The sequence below is a fragment of the Leptonotus elevatus genome, chromosome 3, assembly GCF_054856555.1.
Source record: "Leptonotus elevatus isolate MCC_2025b chromosome 3, RoL_Lele_1.0, whole genome shotgun sequence".
Taxonomy (NCBI): Eukaryota; Metazoa; Chordata; class Actinopteri; order Syngnathiformes; family Syngnathidae; genus Leptonotus; species Leptonotus elevatus.
Genome location: NC_141241.1, coordinates 10,392,021 through 10,413,199, shown reverse-complemented (window position 1 = coordinate 10,413,199; position 21,179 = coordinate 10,392,021). Strand labels below are relative to the sequence as shown.

General features: G+C 39.3%; 1 protein-coding gene across 6 annotated transcripts in view; it reads right to left on the bottom strand.

The window, feature by feature from the left end:
* Window positions 1–20,496, bottom strand: part of loxl1 (lysyl oxidase-like 1) — a 54,899-nt gene extending 34,403 nt beyond the window's left edge. For 5 of the 6 annotated variants that reach the window (XM_086071780.1, XM_086071788.1, XM_086071784.1 and 2 more), the window contains exons 1-3: window positions 20,401–20,496; window positions 12,078–12,277; window positions 8,758–8,905 (exon numbers count right to left, since the gene is read on the bottom strand). The gene's annotated coding sequence lies outside the window, so the exon portion shown is untranslated. The remainder of the gene's footprint in view (window positions 1–8,757; window positions 8,906–12,077; window positions 12,278–20,400) is intronic. The other variant, XM_086071781.1, reaches the window with a different exon arrangement.
* Between the last annotated feature and the right edge of the window lie 683 nt (window positions 20,497–21,179).

Here is a 21,179-nt window from a genome sequence, read left to right as displayed (position 1 = left end):
ACCAACTTGAAATTGTGGGGACATTTTGGTGGTCCCCACAAGTTCAGACCTCTTTTTGGAGGTCAAGACTTGGTTTAAGAGTTTAGGTTTGAATTGGGTAATGGTTATGGTTGGGGTAAGGAATGGGAATGGGGGTAGGCAATATTTTTTTATGGCTAGGGATAGGGGCTAGGAAATGCATCAAGTTAATGAGATGTCCCCACGACGATACAAAGACAAGTGTGTGTGTGTGTGCGTGTGTGTGTGTGTTTGTATATATATATATATATATATATATATATATATATATATGTATTAAGGGTGGAAATCTTTGAATGTCTCACGATACGATTCAGATTTTTGTGTTTGCGATTTGATTCAGAATCGATTTTCGATTAAGGGCGATTTTTTTATTCAAAATGATTAGATTGACTATGATTTTTGCTTCAATCCATAGATGTGCAAGGAATTGTAATGATCTACTCCAGTCTGACTCGCTAATGCTAATTAGCGTGCTATTCGCGGCACTTTTATCACTCAAAAGAACGGCTCCACACTGGTAAAAAAAACCTAACCTTTATTGGAATAACTTGATCGTGACCTTTTCCTTCTACTCTCTAATGTGGCTACAACTTAACAGTGTATTAGACCGTGTGGAACCACACTGCCCCTCAGTGGCCAAACCGGGTACAACATGGACAGCGCATCAAATAAAGGCACACACAGACAAAGGCAAGACAGTATAATTTAATTTAAATAAAATTGATTTTGGGACATTTAAAATCTATTCTGAATCGTACTAAATGAGAATCGCGATTCTTATGAGAATCGATATTTTGGCACACCCCTAATATATATATATATATATATATATATATATATATATATATATATATATATATATATATATATATATATATATATATATATATATATATATATATATATATATATATATATATATATATATATATATATATATATATCTCCTCCGTTCTTATGTGATGGCTTATGTAATGGCTTGTAAATACAGAGTGTGCTGCTATATGTAAACATTCAGCATGGGAGGGAGTTCCTGCTTCAGCACTTTTCAATACCTTTTATATCTTTTTCACAAGTTTTACTGTGCACTTCTGGGCAAGCTTTCGAGCACCTGGAACGCTGACTTGGGATCTGCTTTGCCAGCTTTTTTCTTTCTGTCCCCCTCTCCATCTTTCTTCTAAACTCAATTTGGAGCGCAGGTGAGAATAAAAAAAAAAACAGTTTCCGGGCATTTTTGAAAAGCACTTACAACTGAGGTTAAACACACAAGCTTGTGGCATTTAAAATGGAGGTATTTTACTGATTTAATCAAGGCACCAAATGCACATTTACACATTTGATAACACTGAAGCGTATCGCTAACAGGTATGAGAAAGCATGATGACAAATCTTAAGTCAGGAGGATCAATTTGCAGAATGTGGTCATACAAATGTATTGGTTTTTGGAGCTAAATTAGCATTAATGTTGCACAATGTCCCTCAGATTCACTTTGTTGAAGTACAGTTAAACCTCAAACCAAACACATTTTTTTCCATGCCAGATAGTGGAAATGGAATTAGCCTCTTTGTGGATCAAACTGTCACCATCATAGAACTTATATTTTAAAGGGGACAAAATATTATTATTAAATAATAATATACATCATAACATAATATGATTATTATCCTGGTTTATTGTTATCATACGTTGTTGTGTGCGAGTGGAAAACACAAAAAGTTCAAGAAAGAGCAAATCACACTTGACTTTGGTGATACCGCTGTATTGAGGAATCAAGAGCAGGCCTGATTCATTATTCCGGTCAGGCATCAAGCACTATTGGCTTTCTTTATCAAGTTTCCTCTTGCGCTACTTTGAGGCCAGAGTAGGTGGATTCTCCTTTTCTTCCCCTCAAAGATCAGCAGACAGCTCAATGGAGTCCCCTACCAAAAACCTAATAAGTAAATAAATAAATAAAACAGGCTTTTCATGCCACTGTTGAAAATGTCACCGCGGCGTTGCAATAAATCACACAGGCTTGGCTTGTGATGTGTTTACTTGTGCATCGCTGTATCCGAACGTTCTTATCCGTACTCCGCTGGTCGCTTGTGCAATTCTTTGGCTTGGCTGACATTTTCCCTCGTTGGCTTGTCCCTCGCACCATATGGGGCCAAGCGTCTCGGCGAGCTGCGAACAAGCCTTCCCGACGGTCCACGCCCCTCCCTCACTGAGGCAGAGGTGATGTCGTTACAACTGCCAGGAATACGATACATTCACTCGATGTAGAGTATAAATAGAATCCCATACGAAACGATTCAGTCTGGTTGCAAATCAATTGGGCTATCATGAACTAATCTTTAAGAATCGATTTCTTTACTCCGGTAATTGACCTACACAGACACCAATATTTTTCATTCCCATTTTCAACAATAATCACGTCACCTTACACTCACACAGGATCACAGAGTGTTGATAGTGCAAGTTATGCTAAGCTAAGTTAGCTGGAGAAGCTTTAACATGCAGCGAAACACGTGGAACCTCGACTGTAATGACAAGTTTGCTCTATATTATTTATTTAGTTGTTACTAACATAACTTTGAGATTCCTTTTCCAAAAATCATTTCCAGTTTAATAAAATTTGGTCGTACACTGCCATTGTTATTTACGTCACAACGCGCGGCTCTCTGCCGAGCAATGTGAAACGCTTATAAAGAAAGCAAGGTAAGCCTCGTTCCTAAAGAAACAAACATGCGATCGGGAGAGTGCTTTCGTCATTCACCGGACACATTCAAGAGTTTTGATCGCCACTTTAGGAACGCAACGGAGACTACCTTGCTTTCTTTATAGGAGTTTCACATTGCTCGACAGAGAGCCTGCCGCCATTCTAAGTCACTACGCACTGAATGCGTTGCGACGTAAATAACAATGACGGCGTACGTCCAAATAAAGTTTCTACAAAATGTATTAAAAAGGAAATGATTTTTGAAAACTGAATCTCATGTTAGTAACAGCCAAATAGATAATATAGAGCCAACTTGTCATTACAGCAATTTTGCAGAAGGTGCTTTGCTCCCGTAAAGTAATGATGGGACGTATTGTGACGAGGCTTTAACTTGTTCAGTTTTAGTTTACTTAAAAACCGCTAAAACTGAGTCATTACCTCAAATAGACATCCGGCCGGCTTGCCGGCAGGTACACAACCCCAGCTTTATTTTCTTTGTTTAACAAGACTTCAAAACATGGACATCATCCTGTTTTTCTTGCTCCATGGAAGTGTGACAACAAATGGCCGTGCGGTTAAACTTGGAAGTGGCCAAATATTACGTACGGGTATTGCAAATATGGTTTGAAAATTATTTATTACAATTTTAAGGCAGAACTGTTTGTGACAATTAATTTGTTAGCCAATGTTAGCCCAAAAATTTCCCGCCCTATCCTACAATGCAACATGCTAAAATGATTACTATGCGATGTAATTCACTCCAATTGTTTTGCGATACTTTTTACACTGTTCTGCATCATGAGAAAATTTGCATGAACAAAGTGACCTACAACTTTTTTCAGGTCATTAATGTTTGTCTATATGATCCTATTTTTTTCTAATTTGATTTTTTTTTTTTAAGTACAATTACAATAATTCCCATGCCAGTAGCCACAATTTGAACCAAGAATGCTTGTCAACATAATGTGCATTAACTTGCCAACTAAACCTCATTAAGTCTAGGATGCATATAACAGATTGTAAACTGAGCCTTGTTTATGGTACAACCAGTAGAAGGTAAAGTTACCTTTAGCTGCTCCCTGAAAGCTCCTGATAAAAGTTCACCTGTTTCTAAGCCACTGACATTAGTGGGGTTTCCATCTAGCCATTTTTATTCGATTTGTCAAGTAATGTGAAAATAAAACTGAATGGAAACACTAGAAAAAAATAAATAAATGTTTTTACGCTTGGAGGGGGTGGATTTTGAAGCATATCGAAAAAAGACAAATGTGAATTTTGGCTAAGGAAACACGTGGCCCGTTTTGATTGGATAATACATCACACGTACGTTTGTAGTCCCAAAGCAATGTCGGACGATAAAGTAAAGGTATGTTTGGGGGGACGAAAAAACAGAAATCTTTTTGGAATTAATTAAAGAAGCGAATATTAATGCAATTTGCGATGGAAAACAGCAAAGAAACGTTACGGCTTATCAACAATTCCAAAAGAAAACTCTTATGACGTCATCGCACGGAGCAGTCGCTTCCTGTTGTTCGGGTGGATCACATCTCTATGGTGTATAGCGCCACCTACAGCGACGGAGACCCCTCTCGATATTCACAAAAGAACAACAGATGCAAACAAGCATAAATCGCATGTCCGTTTTGCACATTTTCAGTAAATTTGCATAAAAAATTCAAAACAATTGGATGGAAACCCCACTTGTGAGGAGAAGTGTTTTAAAAAAACAACAACAAATAAACAAATAAAAAGCTTTGCCGGATTAAGTAAATAAATGGTCTGTTATTGTTGGCTGTGGTTTTGGACCCAAGTGTGTGTGTGTGTGGGGGGGGGGGGGGGGGGGCAAAGCGAGGAGGCCGAGGTAAAATCCAAAACAAAAGGGTTTTATTAATTAAACAAAAACAAGGTGGCGCACAACGTGCCGACAAAAAAGAACAAAGTCCTAAATCAAAGCAAACTCAAGTGGCATGACGAGGAACTAGCAAGACATGGGAGAAGCAACAAAACTTGGAAACGACAATGGACCGACCCAGACTGGACAAACACAACAGACTAAATAAATAGACACTAATGAGACACACCTGGGGAACACAATAGGCTGAGGTCACCGATTGGTCAGACACACTGGGAAGGGAAGAAACACAGGTGGACGTGATCAGACATAACGAGACAAGGGGAGAAATCAGGAACACATGACAAACACCAACCACAGACAAAAACAACAAACATACCCATAATAAACAAAATCCAACTCCATAACATGGTCAAAATAAAACATATTTGGAATTACAGTACGATTCGATAAATTTGACCTAATTAGATGCAGGACCTATGATTTGAAGCAGTGCAAAGAATATTGAATATTTTATGTATTTGTGTTCGCAATATTTCCGTTTCTTTCCCCTGGGAAATTTCCCTACCAGGCTAACAAATTAGCAGCGGGAATCAAAGGCAACACCCATCGCTCTTCGCATCACGATATGGAAACTCCGGGTTGTGGAACAAAAACTTTTTCCCCGGAAAGCCCGCATAGCTTTTGTGTTGCTAGTTGGAGGGTGAATGGATGGAATGTCAAGAAGTTACTCAGACGTTTCCTCAATCAAAAAACGATCTCTAACTAACTCTGCTGCTGAGCTGCGCTGTCGCAGGTTCTGCGGTAATAATAAGCAAGGCGGAAATGTTTGAAAGACGCCCCCTCGCCCCCCGACAAGAAACACAGAACTGTCGGCATGATTTGTGCTTACTCTGAAGAGGTTTCGCGGGCGTTACAGTGGGGGGTCCGCGACAGGAAGTGACAGCAGTTTGATGAGAGCAACAGCAGGCAATTACAGTTCACCACCTCAGCGGGGAATTGGAGGCTGTAACCTTTTTTGTAAGAAGAGAGCCATCTTGGGGGAAATGATCACGCAGTTCTCTTTTACCTTTTGTGCTTTTTTTCGGCATTTTGCTTCGACTGATGGATAATTAGTAGATTCAGCATATTAAAGCTTTCAAAACAAAACATTTACATGTATATAATAAACTCATAATCCTTTATAGTCACCCGAAGTTTAACTCTTTGACTGCCAGACGTTTTCAGAAAAGGGATGCCGTCAGTGCCAGCCGATTTAAGCATTTTGACTGATCTCTCAAGGTCCACAGAAAATGTTCTGTTCGGACTATGGAAACACACGTACTACCAAATGAAAGATTGGACTTTCATCATTCATCAGAAAAAAAAGTTTGTTTCTACCTTATTCCGTCCTTTAGTAATCAACAATAGAAAATGGTTAGTTTCACCCAATTTCGCCTGTTTTGGACCAAAATACGGAGAAATCAAGCTTTTAGTGAAACGATTTTATTTCATGCATTCTAGTGAATTTTACACTTCTTTTTGTCCATGAATGATGCCACAAACACCTAAATAGTGCTTTACTTCTATAAAACACTACCACCAAGAATGAAAAAGTGTTTTTTGATAGCAAAATACATTTATTTACATTCAACAGTGTAACAATTTGACAACAATTTGGCAAACTATTTACAAATGTGTGCAACTGTGGTGCTATTTACAAATATGTGGATGTTTCAACGACAGTTTTTCTTTTTGTAACACTCTCCTGCGTGCAAGGAGACGCAACAGCATTTGCACAACAGATTGCCTCTTCGCGTGCTCCACTTTCTTGCAGGCCGTTTTTTCCGGGAAATAGCAAGTATATACTGCAGTGTGTGTTGCCATCAAGTCTAATATCAGGATCATGCTACGGTGGTGTTACGGTGGTGTTACGGTGGTGTTACGTCTCGCTTCCTCATGTCCTTCAGTTGCTAAACCGGGTTGTAAGAGATGTTTTGATCCATTTTATCCACTCCATTCATGGTGGCATCGTAGTCCAGAAACAGTGTCTTCTCCGTGATCAGACTGTACCCGCTCCTCCGATGAATATGCATTGGACTCGGGGTACTCTTCATTGTCCGACAAAATGTCCGCATGTGGAGCTCCGGCGTTAGCAGAGCTAGCCGGTGATGCTTTATGACGTGAGAATAAAGGCCGCGTCCAACTGTGGTGTCCAACTGTGGCGTCAACCTCGGGATTCACCATCACCATCATCATCAATCTGCATTGGTCGATGCCAACTCTCCATCGCCCGATCGAATGTCCGATTGTGTAGAAGTACCCGGTCGGTTATTGTGCGCGTTTTCCGGCCTTAGCAGCGCTAGCCGCGCTTAGCCGGTGAGGCTTACTACGTGATCATAACAGTCGCGTCAAGGCTTCCAACTTTGGCGTCAAGCTCGGAGTCATCATCATCGTCGACATCAATGCGCTTTTTAGTATTGATCGATGCTTTCCGTCTTTGAAAAAAATGCTCAAGCGTGAGCTGCTTGCAACCGGTTGCTTGGTCAGCCATTGTGGCTTATTCAGCCATGTCTCCTCAACACTCTAGCTCCGCCTCACGTCTTCTACTGACGCCCACGGTGGGCGGCCCATCCAACCTTGTGCAAAGAGAGTCATCGCTGCCCTCTAGGGGCCAAAACGAGTCTTTTACTAACCAGATCTGCCTGATACTTTCAGCACAGCTGCCCAAGGCTTTCCTGCACCCGTTTCCAAAAAAAACAAAAAAAAACATAGTGAACGTCTTTTAACGTCCTCGGCGCCCTTCCCTAGGTTTATGCTAAACATTTTATAACGTTTATGGCGGTCAAAGAGTTAATGATGCTGGCCCAACCGGCTCACCGGTACGAATGTCATAAATAAATATGACATAAATACAATCTACCCGTTTTTAGCCATCTCAGGTGGCGGACATTTTGCTACATGCTGTCAACTGAAAATTATGCTCAGGGCTACTAGCAACTAATCACGACTCAGCTTGCAAACATCACATGACCAAACTGACTGTGAGTCATGATTGGTTGTTATATGAGCCTGTTATGAAAATTTTAAGTGTAAAAATATGTTTGCCTACCATGGTAATTTTTTTTGGGGGGGAACAGATTCCTTTTGGGAAAATTGTCAACCAGCACCAAAGAATGGATTGTGTTTTACTTTAGAGGTTTTCTTTATATTAAATCATTCACTGCCATTGACGGCTATAGACGTCAACAATTTATTTGAACTATTTCTATTAGTTTAAAATGTTTTCCCACTTTTGTTAACAAGAAAATGAAAAACTAGATTTGTTTTTATTGTATTAGAACAGATATAAAATTTGTGATTAATCGTGAGTTAACTAGTGAAGTCATGCGATTAATTACGATTAAAAATTGGAATCGCCTGGCGCCCCTAATTTTTAATCATATTTTCAAAAAAAAAAAAACGTCAGGGATGTATTTATTTACATTTTCAATCAATTTTATAAGAGATGCTGCTGAACCTGGGAAATCTTTCCTACTTTTATTTTTGCTGAGATTTTGGGAACTTTACTATTGCAATTTTTTTTTTACTCAAATTTAGAAAATACTAATCAGTTAACAAACAATCTGTTGCAATCTGTTTGAACAGCGTTGAAATAAACTATTATGGCTTAATGTTTTATTAATATAACATTGACATTGTTTATTTCCATTTATATTTATTTTTTAATCTAATTTTTTTATTATATTTTTTATATCCGTTTTATTTTCACCATTAGTCATTTAATTTATTTATCTAGTCATTTATTTATTTTTAATTACATTTTCTATTCATGCACTCTTACGTGGACTGTCTTCACCCAAAAGGAATAATGATGACGATGTAGCGGTGCATGGATTTTTAGCAAAAATGCCCGCGTGTGCTTGAGAGTCACCTGAAAAAATGACAAAGGGGGCCAAAGGGCTCTCGGATTTGTCTAGCATGATGAATGATCACCAGCCGACGGCGGATCACTCATGTCGTTATTGTTCCCCAAAAAAAGGCCAGAGTGTCACTCTCTACCCTAGGGTGGTCATTAGTAGTGCCCGCCCCCCTTCTCCCCTGCCCACCAGTAGATGGCGAGGGCGTTCCTACAGCTCCACGCCCAAAACCGAGGGGGGGACGCGCTCCCACTGTCCGTATATAATGATGATAATGATGACTTACATAAGAGTGCAGTATCTCCCTCTCAGCAGGCTCTCCGTAAGAAATGATGCTTTAGATCTCACAGCCTGCTTATGTCGTTCTTTTCTCTCTCTCCTTTGCTTCCAGAAAACTTTCTCTCTCTCCCCCTGTCCCGGCTTTGATCCCAGACCTAATTAGGCAGAAATTGATGAATGCAAACAGCGCGTCAGTTGTAGATTGTATTATGATGTTGTGAGGAAACATCTTGTTCGTAATGCGTTTTTTTACATGCACATGAATGTTAAAGCAGGAAGAAGGACACATGGTGGAAAAGCTTTGAATCAGAGCTTGCTCAAAGTATGCATGCATTCTCTCATTGTGCAGTTTGTTTCATGTCCAATGATGACCTAGAGTCAATCTTTTCTTGGAACCACAAGTGCCTGTGATTTAAAAACAGTATAACATGTCACAATCTTTTTTATTTTAATTTTATTTTTTTTTCTTTCTTTTTAAAGAGCTCAGTATTGTTCATTCGGTAATGTCATCATCATTGCTTTTTTTTTTTTTTTGTATGTGGGTGAGTATGTATATGTGTATGTGCGTGTGTGCGTGCGTGCGTGCGTGCGTGCAAGTGTGTGTGTATTCGTTAGTTCACCAAAAACCTATTAAAAAAATCCCATACCGTTCACCTAAACCGAACACCGCCATCAGGAGACCCGAGGAAGGACCAAAGAAAACAAAGGAAAGTGAAATCCAGCACCGACCAGACACCACCCACCGGGCATGTCACAATCTTATCACTAATAAAATATGGTGGGAAAACTGTTTCACGTATGATGCCAGAATGACAATCCTTGACTGTCGCTTTAAGAGGATATCTGACCCCATGGGAAAGATAAATTAGCTGCGGTCAAAAAGTCAAAATGTCCAGCTCCTTCCTGCCTTCTCTGTAGTACAATTTATTATGTCCAAGTAAGAAGCATATTGATTTTGCAGCATACTTGGCACATGAGGTAACTGAGGTTAAGTGGAGACATGCTTGTCCTCGCCTTTGTACCAAATGGAAGTATCCAGTACTGTACAGTAGATTTGAAAGGACTCTAACTCTAAGGAGTGAGGAATTAGCAACACGTGAACTAATTACATGAGCACACATAAGAAATGAAGGTTTAATTGGTATTGATGATTATTAAAGATTTTTTTCATGTTTATTACATTTTTGGGGCTGAAACTTGCATAAACAATGCTGCATGATTCAAAGGGAAACTATTAGGGGTGTCAAAATTAGTGCGCTCATTTTGAGTTAATTTTAAGTTCCTTTAACAATTTTAGAAATGTGCACAATTTCACAAGTTACTTCATGTTAAAGATTCGAAAGTTCTTAATATGAAAATAAAAATCCACTGAGCTGTCACCAACATCTTACTAATGCAATTATGCCATCTAGTGGCAGAAAAATGACCTCAACACAAATCAATATCACACACTTTTAAATTTTAACCCAATTTTATGAATTATTATGAAATTACTGTATCAATATTTCTATTAGTTTAAACATTTTCCCCATTTTTGTTAATAAGAGTATGAAACCTTTAAAAAAAAGTACATTTTACTGTACATTTAGAACAGATATAAAATTTACGATTAATCATGAGTTAACTTGAAGTCATCCGATTAATTAAGATTTTTAAAAAATCATCGCCTGACACACACACACACGTGTGTGTGTGTATGTATATATATATATATATATATATATATAGATATATATATGGCATTACCTTTGTTTTGGCTCATGAATATGTAAATCTGACTATTAACGCCTCACCAGTCAACTGAATGTCACTTGTTTTTAACAGCACCAAAAACTAGCATTGACACTACTTTTGCTAACACAAGAACAAGTGAAACATTTGTTTATTACATGATTAATATGCGCTTATTACATATTTATAGCATTAGTGCCAAAACTACCATTCAGGGATTTCAGTTTAGAATTTTGTTCTTTTTGGGATGGGGGAGGGGCACTACACGTGCCATACAATCGCCTCTGAGAAAAACTGTTGGGAGATTTGCAACGTGTGACATTCTGAACGGCGCTAAACATTTGTGCCCTCCAAAGTCGTCAGATTACACGCTGTGTGAGCTTGTCGGCCTGATGCTTCCTGACACATTCAGGCCGACCAGGTCACCTCTGAGAAAGCGCTGTATTTTTGACCTGACACACTCCAAAGCCGAGAAGATCAGCAAAAGCGGGCTGCTACTTGAGGACGCATCGAAGACGTCACACGTTACACCAGCTTGCCTCTGAAGTCAGATGGTCTGAAAAGTGTTTAGCCTGATATTCACAATAATATTCCCCCTAAACACACTTTGGTTGGAGAATATCATGAATTGCTTATTACTATTCTTGAAGTAAATGCACACAATTATTTACACAACACACTAAAATGTGGATGTTAATTTGTGCTAGTAGAGTACTTTACGTTTATTTTGTGTTCATTACTAACACTGAAACTAACATTAACTGTACACTTGCATGATGCACCAACTGAAGTAAATGAATGAATAATCATTCCTGCAGCATACCCTAGAAAATGGATCACAATCGGTGCTTACCTTACACTTTAATGAGGCAGCTAGTGAAGTAAAAGCACAAGAATAACTTTCCCCCCAACACCTGGCACAAAATCATAATTGACGCTATTCAGTGATATTTATTACACATGTATTACCACACTTATACTTTTTGTGTACATTTTTTGGTTGAAGGACTTTATATGCTCTTGTATGGCTAGACAATAGACTTCCCCCAACACATGGCATAAATCATAATTGGTGCTATTTATGTATTACATGTTTATTACCACACATACTTTTTTGTGTGTAAATTATTTGATAGAGGGACTCTATATGCTCTTGTATAGATAAATAATAGACTTTCTCCCAACATCTGGAACAAAATCATAATTGGCACTATTTAGTTATGTATTACATGTTTATTACCACACATACTTTTTTTGTGTGTAATTTATTTGATAGAGAGACTTTATATGGATAGACAATGGTGTCCATTGATTGGTCATCGGAGAAATGTTACTTCCTCATGACTCGGTCGAAAGGTGATGGGTTTGAATGTCAGATAAGACCCTTCTGTGTGGGCATTTTTCTTTCTCACATTCCTCTGGCCAAGGGTGTGGCCGGGTGAAACCACAATGTAAAATAAGTCTTGGCAGGAATTAAAGCAGATGGTGATTAAAAGGAGCATAACATTTTTGGATAGCTGCCGCTGCTGTAAAGCGCGAGAGCGTGGGGAGGTGGCGGAGGTTGAGCGTAGCTTCATCCAAGTTCGACAGTATTACCTTCAGCGTCTCTCATTAGTCTTTGCGCTCGTCTTTGTGTGCATGCAGCGGGAGGTTTCACTCCAACAAAGCTTCCATCAGCACGACTCGCCTGGAAGACCTTCTCTTGCAGAAATGTTTAACTGCCCAACAGGCTAATTACTTCTCTGGCACATGGCCTCCCCTCCATTACAACCCTGCGAGAGACAGAGCTGCGTCTTCTGCAAAAAATAAAATAAAAAATGCAGTGAGGGGACCTCCTGAGACGCGGAGCCAGCATGAATCGCTGTATTGATCACATGTGATAACGAACCCGGTCGCAGTGTGAACTGACTTTTAACATGTGACTAGACCTGTGGGGGTCCATTACAAATTCCATGTGGCGTGCCTAAGACGGGTGTGAAGGAAGAAATGCTTGCAACAGTAAAGGGTGGAAGCAGTACCATACAAAAAAATCAGCTAAGATTCCAAAACACTGCATGTGATGTGCGAGGACATACAGCGTAGATGGCAGACTGAAAACTTTCAGAACATGTCATCCATTCCACTCCACGACTCCCATTGCCGTACTACTCCCATTCTGGAGGTCATCTACATCACAGGTGTCAGAATCCGGTCCTCAGTGGCCAGAGTTGATTAGCTTATATATGAATCAGCTGTGTTGAACGTGGGAAACCTCTAAAACATGCAGGACTCAGACTCTCGAGGATCGGATCTACATTAAAAATGATTGTGCATCTGTCAGAGTGTGTGAGAGACTAGAGAGAGAGAGAGAGAGAGAGAGAGAGAGAGAGAGAGAGAGAGAGAGAGAGAAAGAGAAGAGAGAGAGAGAGAGAGAGAGAGAGAGAGAGAGAGAGAGAGAGAGAGAGAGAGAGAGAGAGAGAGAGAGAGAGAGAGAGAGAGACACTAGAGCAGGGTTGGCCAAGTTCGGTCCTCGGGAGCCACTATCCAGCCTGTTTTCCATGTTTCTCTCCACTAACACACCAGCTTCTGCAAAGCTTGCTGATGAGCTGATCATGAGCTGATTCAGCTGCGCTGAAGATGGGAGACATAGAAAACAGGCTGGATAGGGGCTCTCGAGGACTGAACTTGGCTACCCCTGCACTACAGAGACAGAGAGAGAAGAGAGAGAGAGACAGAGAGAAAAGAGAGAGGGAGACTAGAGTGAGTGATAGACTAGAGAGAGAGAGAGAAGAGAAACACTAGAGTGAGAGAATAGAGAGAGAGATGGGGAGACTAGAAAGAGGACAGAGAGACTAGAAAAGGAGAGAGAGACACTATAGTGAGTGAGAGACTGGAGAGAAAGAGAGAGAGACACTAGAGTGAGAGACTAGAGAGGAAAGAGAGAGAGAAACTAGAGAGGGAGAGAGAGACACTAGAGTGAGTGATAGACTAGAGAGAGAGGGAGAGAGAGAGAATTAATAAAGGGAGAGAAAAGAAGGAGAAAGACTAGAGAGAGTATAGAGAGGCAGAAACTAGAGTGAGTGAGAGACTAGAGAAAGAGAGGGGAGACACTAGAGAGAGAGAGAAATGAGTGAGAAAGAGAGAGACTTGAGAGGGAGAGACTAGACAGGAAGAGAGAGACGCTATAGTGAGTGAGAGACTAGAGAGAGAGAGAGAGAGAGAGGCTTGATACTATTAAATACTATTAATGCTACCATAATGTGAAAAGGCGGAGACATACTAATCAATACAAGCATAAATGATGTGTTTTTATAAAACTTTTATAAAACTGCTACATTAGTTAGATTTCCATCCAATTGTTTAGAATTTTTTAAGCGAATATACTGAAAATGTGCAAAACTGACATGCGACTCACGCCCGTTTCAGTAAATTCTTCTTTTGCGAATATTGAGAGGGGACTCCTCCGCTGTAGGTGGCGGTATACACCATAGAGATATGATCCACCAGTAATAAAAAAAAAAGAAGAAGAACGGGAAACGATTGCTTTTTGTAATTCCTGATAACACCATAGCGTTTATTTGCTGTTTTCCATGTCCGCCATTCATGCTGTTATCGTCCGCCATTGCTTTGTGACTACAAACGCACGTGTGACGTAATATCCGGTCAAAACGTGCGAAAAGATGATTGGTCACTCCACTCGCCAATAGTCTGTCATCAAAGCATGATTTTTTTTCCTGCCTTTTCTATCCCTTGCACATCTTTTCTGTGAAACTGTACTCTTGACACATTTGTTTATACATACTTGTTTACAAAAATGCTCCGTGAGATTTCATTTTTTTTCGTATTCCAGATTGCTATTGGATTTCTGTACATCTTGATATTGACTTTACTGACAACGCACGGGGGAAAAATGACAAACAGTTAAATTATTGAATGACTCAATGAAAGTCTTCCATTCACCATGGATTTTCATCTCAGCCAAACGAAGCACACGTGCCGCGCTGAGGAACTGGAAATAGAAAAAATAAGAGGAAAAACCTTTCAGAAACAACTCGTGCAATTAAGTCAGGCATCCATTAAGGTGAAGCCAAACGAATACGCCGCTTGTAATTATGGGAATTTTTGTTGGCAATTAGCGCGCTGGGAGGTTTGTTGTGTTCATTTGAGATAATAAATTAAAGAGGAGTAAAAACTAATGTTAAGTTGCAAAGGTCAATTTATGTGTTAGTGTATTTCCTCAAATGGACACTGTACAAGACAATTAAAAGCAAAAGAAAGAAAAAAATGTGTGTGCAGCAAAACAGCTTAATGCTGCTTCACCATGTTTGCTTTGAGTTTGCAGATCTCAGAGCCCTACTGGATTTACATTCATAATTTCTTTAATGTATTTTGGATCTAAACTATTGATTGATTTATAGACCGTTGGCAGACACCTAACATGTATTGTACAGCTAGCTAAATAATTTGTTTTGGGGTATTTTGATGGCGCTGAATCCGAAAGTGACATTGTTTTTTTCCGAACTGGCTCTACTTTTTGAAATATTCCATCTTTTTGTTGAGCAAAAGTGCTAAATGTGCAAATGTTGACATTTGTGTTGTCTCTAAGCTACAACTTTGAGGCTGCATGTCCATTCTTTCACGTTTGATACAACATTATGAAAGATGGCAATTATTAGTTATCAAGCAGAGCCTTCTATATGCAAATCATGTATCATGAAAATCAAGTAAAAATTCAGAAAATTAAGCAGTTAGCAGTAAACAAGGCTTGTTTCACTATTTGAGAATAAACGTCAAGCATTGTTTATATCCCCAAATGAAATATCAATCGTCAAAAATAAAAATAACTAATTCAAAGAAACTGATTTCATTTCATTCAGCAGCCCACAGAAACCAATAAAATAACTTTGACATTTGAGGGGAAAAAAATGTTGGCAAGTGTAATAAAGGATACCAGCAAATCAGGGGATAGTATTACACACAAGTATAGAGGGAAAAAAATGCTTTTTGATGAATCAATGCTTGCATAAACACATAAAAACACTAACATAAAACACATGAAGGCTGGGGGGGAAAAAGTCGATTGGGTCGATCACAAAAATTGGTCGACGCAGAACTGCTATTTTAATATTTTTTAAAAACATATTTGCAGCACCTGCAAGTTGCCAGAGGCCCGGAACCAATATTTCATGTTTCCGCACGGACATTTATTGCTAACGGACTCCAACCGGCATTCATCACTACTAACTAAGATGCTTTTTAGGGTTTGTTTGTTGTCTCTTTAGACTGAAATGGGAGAAAATTAGCATCGCTACATGTCTTATAAATCAATTTAAAAAAAAAAGTCGTTAGTGACAGCACTAAGACACATCTTAAATGACCACGCTTTTGTCAGTAGAGCGCCACCTGCTGGTTGTGCTGCGCTACTGCCTCACATTTACTCCCATAGAACAACTTGGATCCACCGCATCTCAGATCCATGGATAAAAACTTTCTCCAATGCACAGAGGAGCAGAAAGCAAGCTCAGACGTGACACGCATGCAGGCGAAGTTCGCAACAGAGAAGGTTGTGAATTATTGAAAAGCAAACAAGACCTCGGCGAGGGGCCGGGATAACCGTTCATTTAGGTAATGCATGCCGAGGGCACTGTCAAATTCCCCCTGAAAAGCAGCCACGACGCCACCAAAGGAATTGAAAGAGGGGAAAAGCACATTGCGGCATATTCGTGCACTCATTCATCGTGAGTGCTTGCCAAGGACTTTTTGATTCGCTTGCATCCTATTAAAACAAAACAATGGCGGATTTTTGGACTTGAATTACATTACGCTGGGATAATCTCATTTACAAGGCAGTGTGAAGTTATGCGCTATACACTCCCTCCCCCCCCCCCCCCCTCCAAAGGCTTGCAGACAGTTGAATTGAAAATCTTGAAGTTTGTGTAACTGACTGAAAAAAGATCTGTAGTATCATATCTCTGCAAATAGTGGGTGAGATCATTATCTGTCAGGGGTGGATGGTGGTTTGTTCAATAAACATTTTAGAATAATATTAAACAGTGACATCGGTATCTCACAAAAGGCTTACACCCCTCACATTTCTGCATATATGTAATTCAGGGGTGTCAGGCGTTTACATTTTTTAATCATAATTAATCGCATTATTTCAGTAATTAACTCACGATTAATCCGAATTTTTATATCTGTTCTAAATGTACAGTAAAATATTTTTAAATTTTCCTACTTTTAACATAAAAATGGAAAAAAATGTTAAACTACTAAAAATATGCCTGCATCTTTAAGTCATTGATACAGTAATTTCACAATAATTCATAAAATTGAGTTCAAATAAAAAATATGTACTCTACTGTAAAAAACAAGTGTGATGTTGATTTGTGTTGAGGTCATTTTTCTGCCACTAGATGGTATAATTGCATTTGTAAAACGTTGGTGGCAGCTCAGTGCATTTTTCTTTTCATATTAAGAGCTTTCTAATATTTAACATGAAGAAATTCTGCACATTTTTTGAATTGTAAAAATCAACTTGACCCCAGTCTCCACAAATATCTGCATTATTATTACATTTATTACAGCAATATTTTGACGTAGACGTGTCTGCTGCGTTGCAACCGGAATTCCCCCAGGACAGGCTTTTCAAGTAAGGGGCAGTCATTAATTGCGCGTAAAAAAAATAAATATATATATTGTGGTGTTAAAGGAACTTAAAATTAACACACAAATTTTGACACCTCTAATTCAATTATAAAATATTCATGGGACAACAGTGAAATAATGACACTTTGACACAAATAGTTACTGTTTTGCTTATATCACAGAGTAAACGTATTGTTTCCTTAAAAATAACTCAAAATACCGCCAGGTAAACCCCTGGCAAAATCGAGTACTGAAAATGTTCAAATTGAGCACAGTTAATCATTTTCCCTCTCCAGTTTCATGTGACTTGTTAGCGTGTTACAAGGTCTCAGGTGGTCTCACTTGTTCAATCCACATCATAACTGTAAACACCCCCCACCTTTTCACACTCACATCAAATAAGGTTGCAACTAATAGTTCCCTTAATATTGTGATTTAAAAAAAGTGAATTCTCAGACTGTTTTGTAAATATTTATTCATGCACATAAATTTTATTTTATAAAGTTTATAAAAACATTTTTGAAAAATAGATATTTTGTGATCAAAAGCATTGATTTGAATCTTTATCAGGCTGTTTTGTCAAAAATTCTCGAATAAACAAAAAAATACAGAACATTTTGATCAATCCATATCAATTTCATTTTGGGAATATTTTTTGGAATTTAATTTAAAAAAATACAGTAATGTAAGCCCCACCCATTTTTGTTAAGCCTACCTCCGGTTAAACCACGTCCATTTCCGGTTTATGCCACACCCACTCCAAATACAGATCATTTCGATGGTCGAATGACTAGAATTGAGATTTAAGGAATACCCAGCTCTCTGGATGTTTGTTGCAAGTTGAAGGCTTAGTAAATGTAATAGTGCATGTCTGTCCAGAGGTGTGAGGCTGGGAGCAATGAGTTTGTTTTTGTCAATGTGCTAAATCTCAAAGTCTCTAGGGATCCTTGTCATAGCTAAAAGCTGAGTGACTTTGCTCTTTTTTTTTGTGTACATGTCTTCCGCTTCATGCGACATGGCTAGGAACAAGAACATGACATTTTTTGTCGATCTATATTTGTGTATTTTTGTGTTTGTCTTTACTTGTATTGGCATTTAACTCATTTGCTCCCCAAAACGCATAAATATGTTCTATTTGACATATTACCATGGTCCCCACAAACATATTTATGCTTTGTTGGTTTTTAATGCTAGAGCATACAGAAGGCGTTGATGCAGCCTCTGAACCGAAGAGAAAGCTTAAAGCAATAGTAGTTATTACAAAAACGGCCAGCAAGTGAAAGCAGAGTATACGAGATCAATGATGTTGCAAAAAGGCTTAAAACAGAAACAGATAGAATTATACTTTTCTCCTGATGAAAAGAAAAGACTCAGTTAAAATCCAGTAAAACTGCCGGGAGCAAAGGGGATCGCTTCAGTGAAAATGGCTGGGAGGGAATGAGTTAAACTGAGGGCCATTTAGTTTTATGCCTGCCTGCTGCCTCCAAGAACGAACTCCCAAACTCGATTTGCATCGCTCACGGCGCAAATTGGCAAGCGTGAGCGCTGTCATTTCCTCTCATAAGACACGAGTCAACCCGCATTTTCCAAGTGTCACTAAACTAAATCCACTCATTAGGCTTTCCAGTCTTATCAGTTGTTTATGGGATCACAAGAAAGTCCAACTTTATTGGCGGGTGATTCCGCTCCAGGCGCTCTCTCGTCTGGTATCTCTGTATCTTGTGTAAAGCTTACTGTCATCAAGGAGTCCCTTTCTCATCTCCATCCGCTGGAGTTATAAGTGCCGCCCATTAACGCGGCGCATGTGTGGAAAGGCGAGGGAGAAAAAAAGCAAAGCACAACCGGCAGCCTCTGACTGATCTTATCGAGGTCATCCCCTGGATAGCAGCGAGGAAAATAAAACAGATAAGCCATCTTCTATAACTTAATTAGCTTTTTATCACACAATGCAATTACAAAATTGTCAAGCTATTGGGTGTCGGGAGACTGCCGCCAATACTTTGACGGAGCGAACAATCACAAAGTGGTCAATGCCACTCAGAGAGTGATGGTTTCTCCAGCAAAGGAGGCCTGTAAAGTCTGCACTAAAAGGCGATGCCGTAGGGAGCAATGTGTTTATTTAGCATCCTTTGAGCAAAGCTACCTCAATGCAGAACACACAATTCAAGGGGCCCGAGACACAGCGGTGTTGCCGATAAGGGAGATTAATGGTGTTGTCCCAGCCGGTCGCACGTGCACCCCGAATGTGTCCGCTATCGAAAAAGCATCGCGGCGGCTGCAGGAGGCGAAAGGACAAGATGTCACATGAATAAATAAAGCCAGGAGAATAGGAAGGGCCGGTTCCCGCACGTTCTGGTCAATGCACAAAAATGACATTAAGAAGCGAAAACGCGGAGATGTCCACATTTATAAATAAATCATAAGGTTAAGAAGAGGAGTTTTCACAGTCATGGCAAAAAAAAAAAATGGATGTGTTGTAAGTGTGCTCCGAAATTTGCATGGATATTGCATTGCATTCGCGTGGCCGTGTTTGTGTGTATGTATGAGTCTACGGAGCTGCGGGTCTATTATCACCTTTGTAATCTTGACGCAGTGGCGCACAATCACGCTTACGTCTGAATGTTTTTGTCACAGGAAAAGTGTTCACGAGCGTTCGTGTTGTTGCATGGAGCAAACAGTCCCAAGCAATGAATGATGATGAACTAAGGCTTATTTGCAGACAAAACACAAACAAAAAAAAAAACTAAAAAACATCCCTCATTGGTTTAGCATTTCTAATGCAACTTCATTTTCTTCCTTACTTTCGTTTTTCGTTAACATCCTGGGCCTGAATTTAATTCTGGTAACACACCCTAATTATATAAATTGAATTGAATAGATATAAGTATTCCTAACTTATCTTCTATATATTATGCATCATGAAACACCAACAAAATTATCCTATGCTTAATGGTTAGCAATCACGATTAGCATTAGCTCGCTAGCGATTACCACTTCAGGTAAACAAGCCTATGCTAAATGGTTAGCGATTGCGATTAGCATTAGCACGCTAGCGATTACCACATCAGGTAAACAAGCCTATGCTAAACGGTTAGCAATCGCGATTAGCATTAGCTCGCTAGCGATTACCACTTCAGGTAAACAAGCCTATGCTAAACGGTTAGCAATCACGATTAGCATTAGCACGCTAGCGATTACCACATCAGGTAAACCACGGCTAACTACCATGTACTTCACATATGCACCATTATATCAACATTACACATGTGATAGTGTCTTAAAAGTCACTTACAGATGATGCTTCAACATTATTCCATCAGTAAACAAGTGTAGCACTAGCTGTTAGCTACATGAGGTGAAGGAGTTCCTGTTCCTGTCTTCTTCTGGGCATGTTTAGTGCATGACTGCCCTCTGCTGGTTAATTGATAAAACCACCCGATGTATTTCTGTGCATCCTGTTGGACATACCCACAAAACTTCTTAAAAAAACAAAACAAATAAATAAATAAAGTTCAGGGGAAAGATATTGAGTCCCTTGCAATTCTCTGAAAATGGTTGATTCTTATCAAAATGGCTAATTTCCTGTTCATCTTCGGACCGATGTCCTGAGACATTTTCATCCAGGTGAAACTGGTGGAGAGCAGCTCGAAAGAAGCTACGCAGCAGTCTACATCTTCTTCACTCAAATGTTGGACTGAAATGCAAGCCACCACCAGTCACAAAAGAGCCAAATTAGTCCCTTTGTAACAAAAGATGATCAATAGCAACTAAGAGTCCTATCAATAAAATAGCTCAAATGGAATCAGGCAGTGTAAATGTAGCCTAAAACAGGTGAATGAGCCCCTGTAGTACTGCTTGTTCCTATCATGTTTTAAGTTTAAAGCAAGCCGTATCCAAGACATCAATCAATGGGCCGTCCGCTGAGAGGCCTTGATTAACTTGATGCATAATTCATCGTCAGCGCGTGACGGTCTCAGCGTGTGAAGGAGCCGCGGTTTTGATTTAAAGGTTCGGCCAATCTTTGAGTGCAGCCTAAGAAGAAGCATGTTGAAATGAAAGTGCCCCCACTTT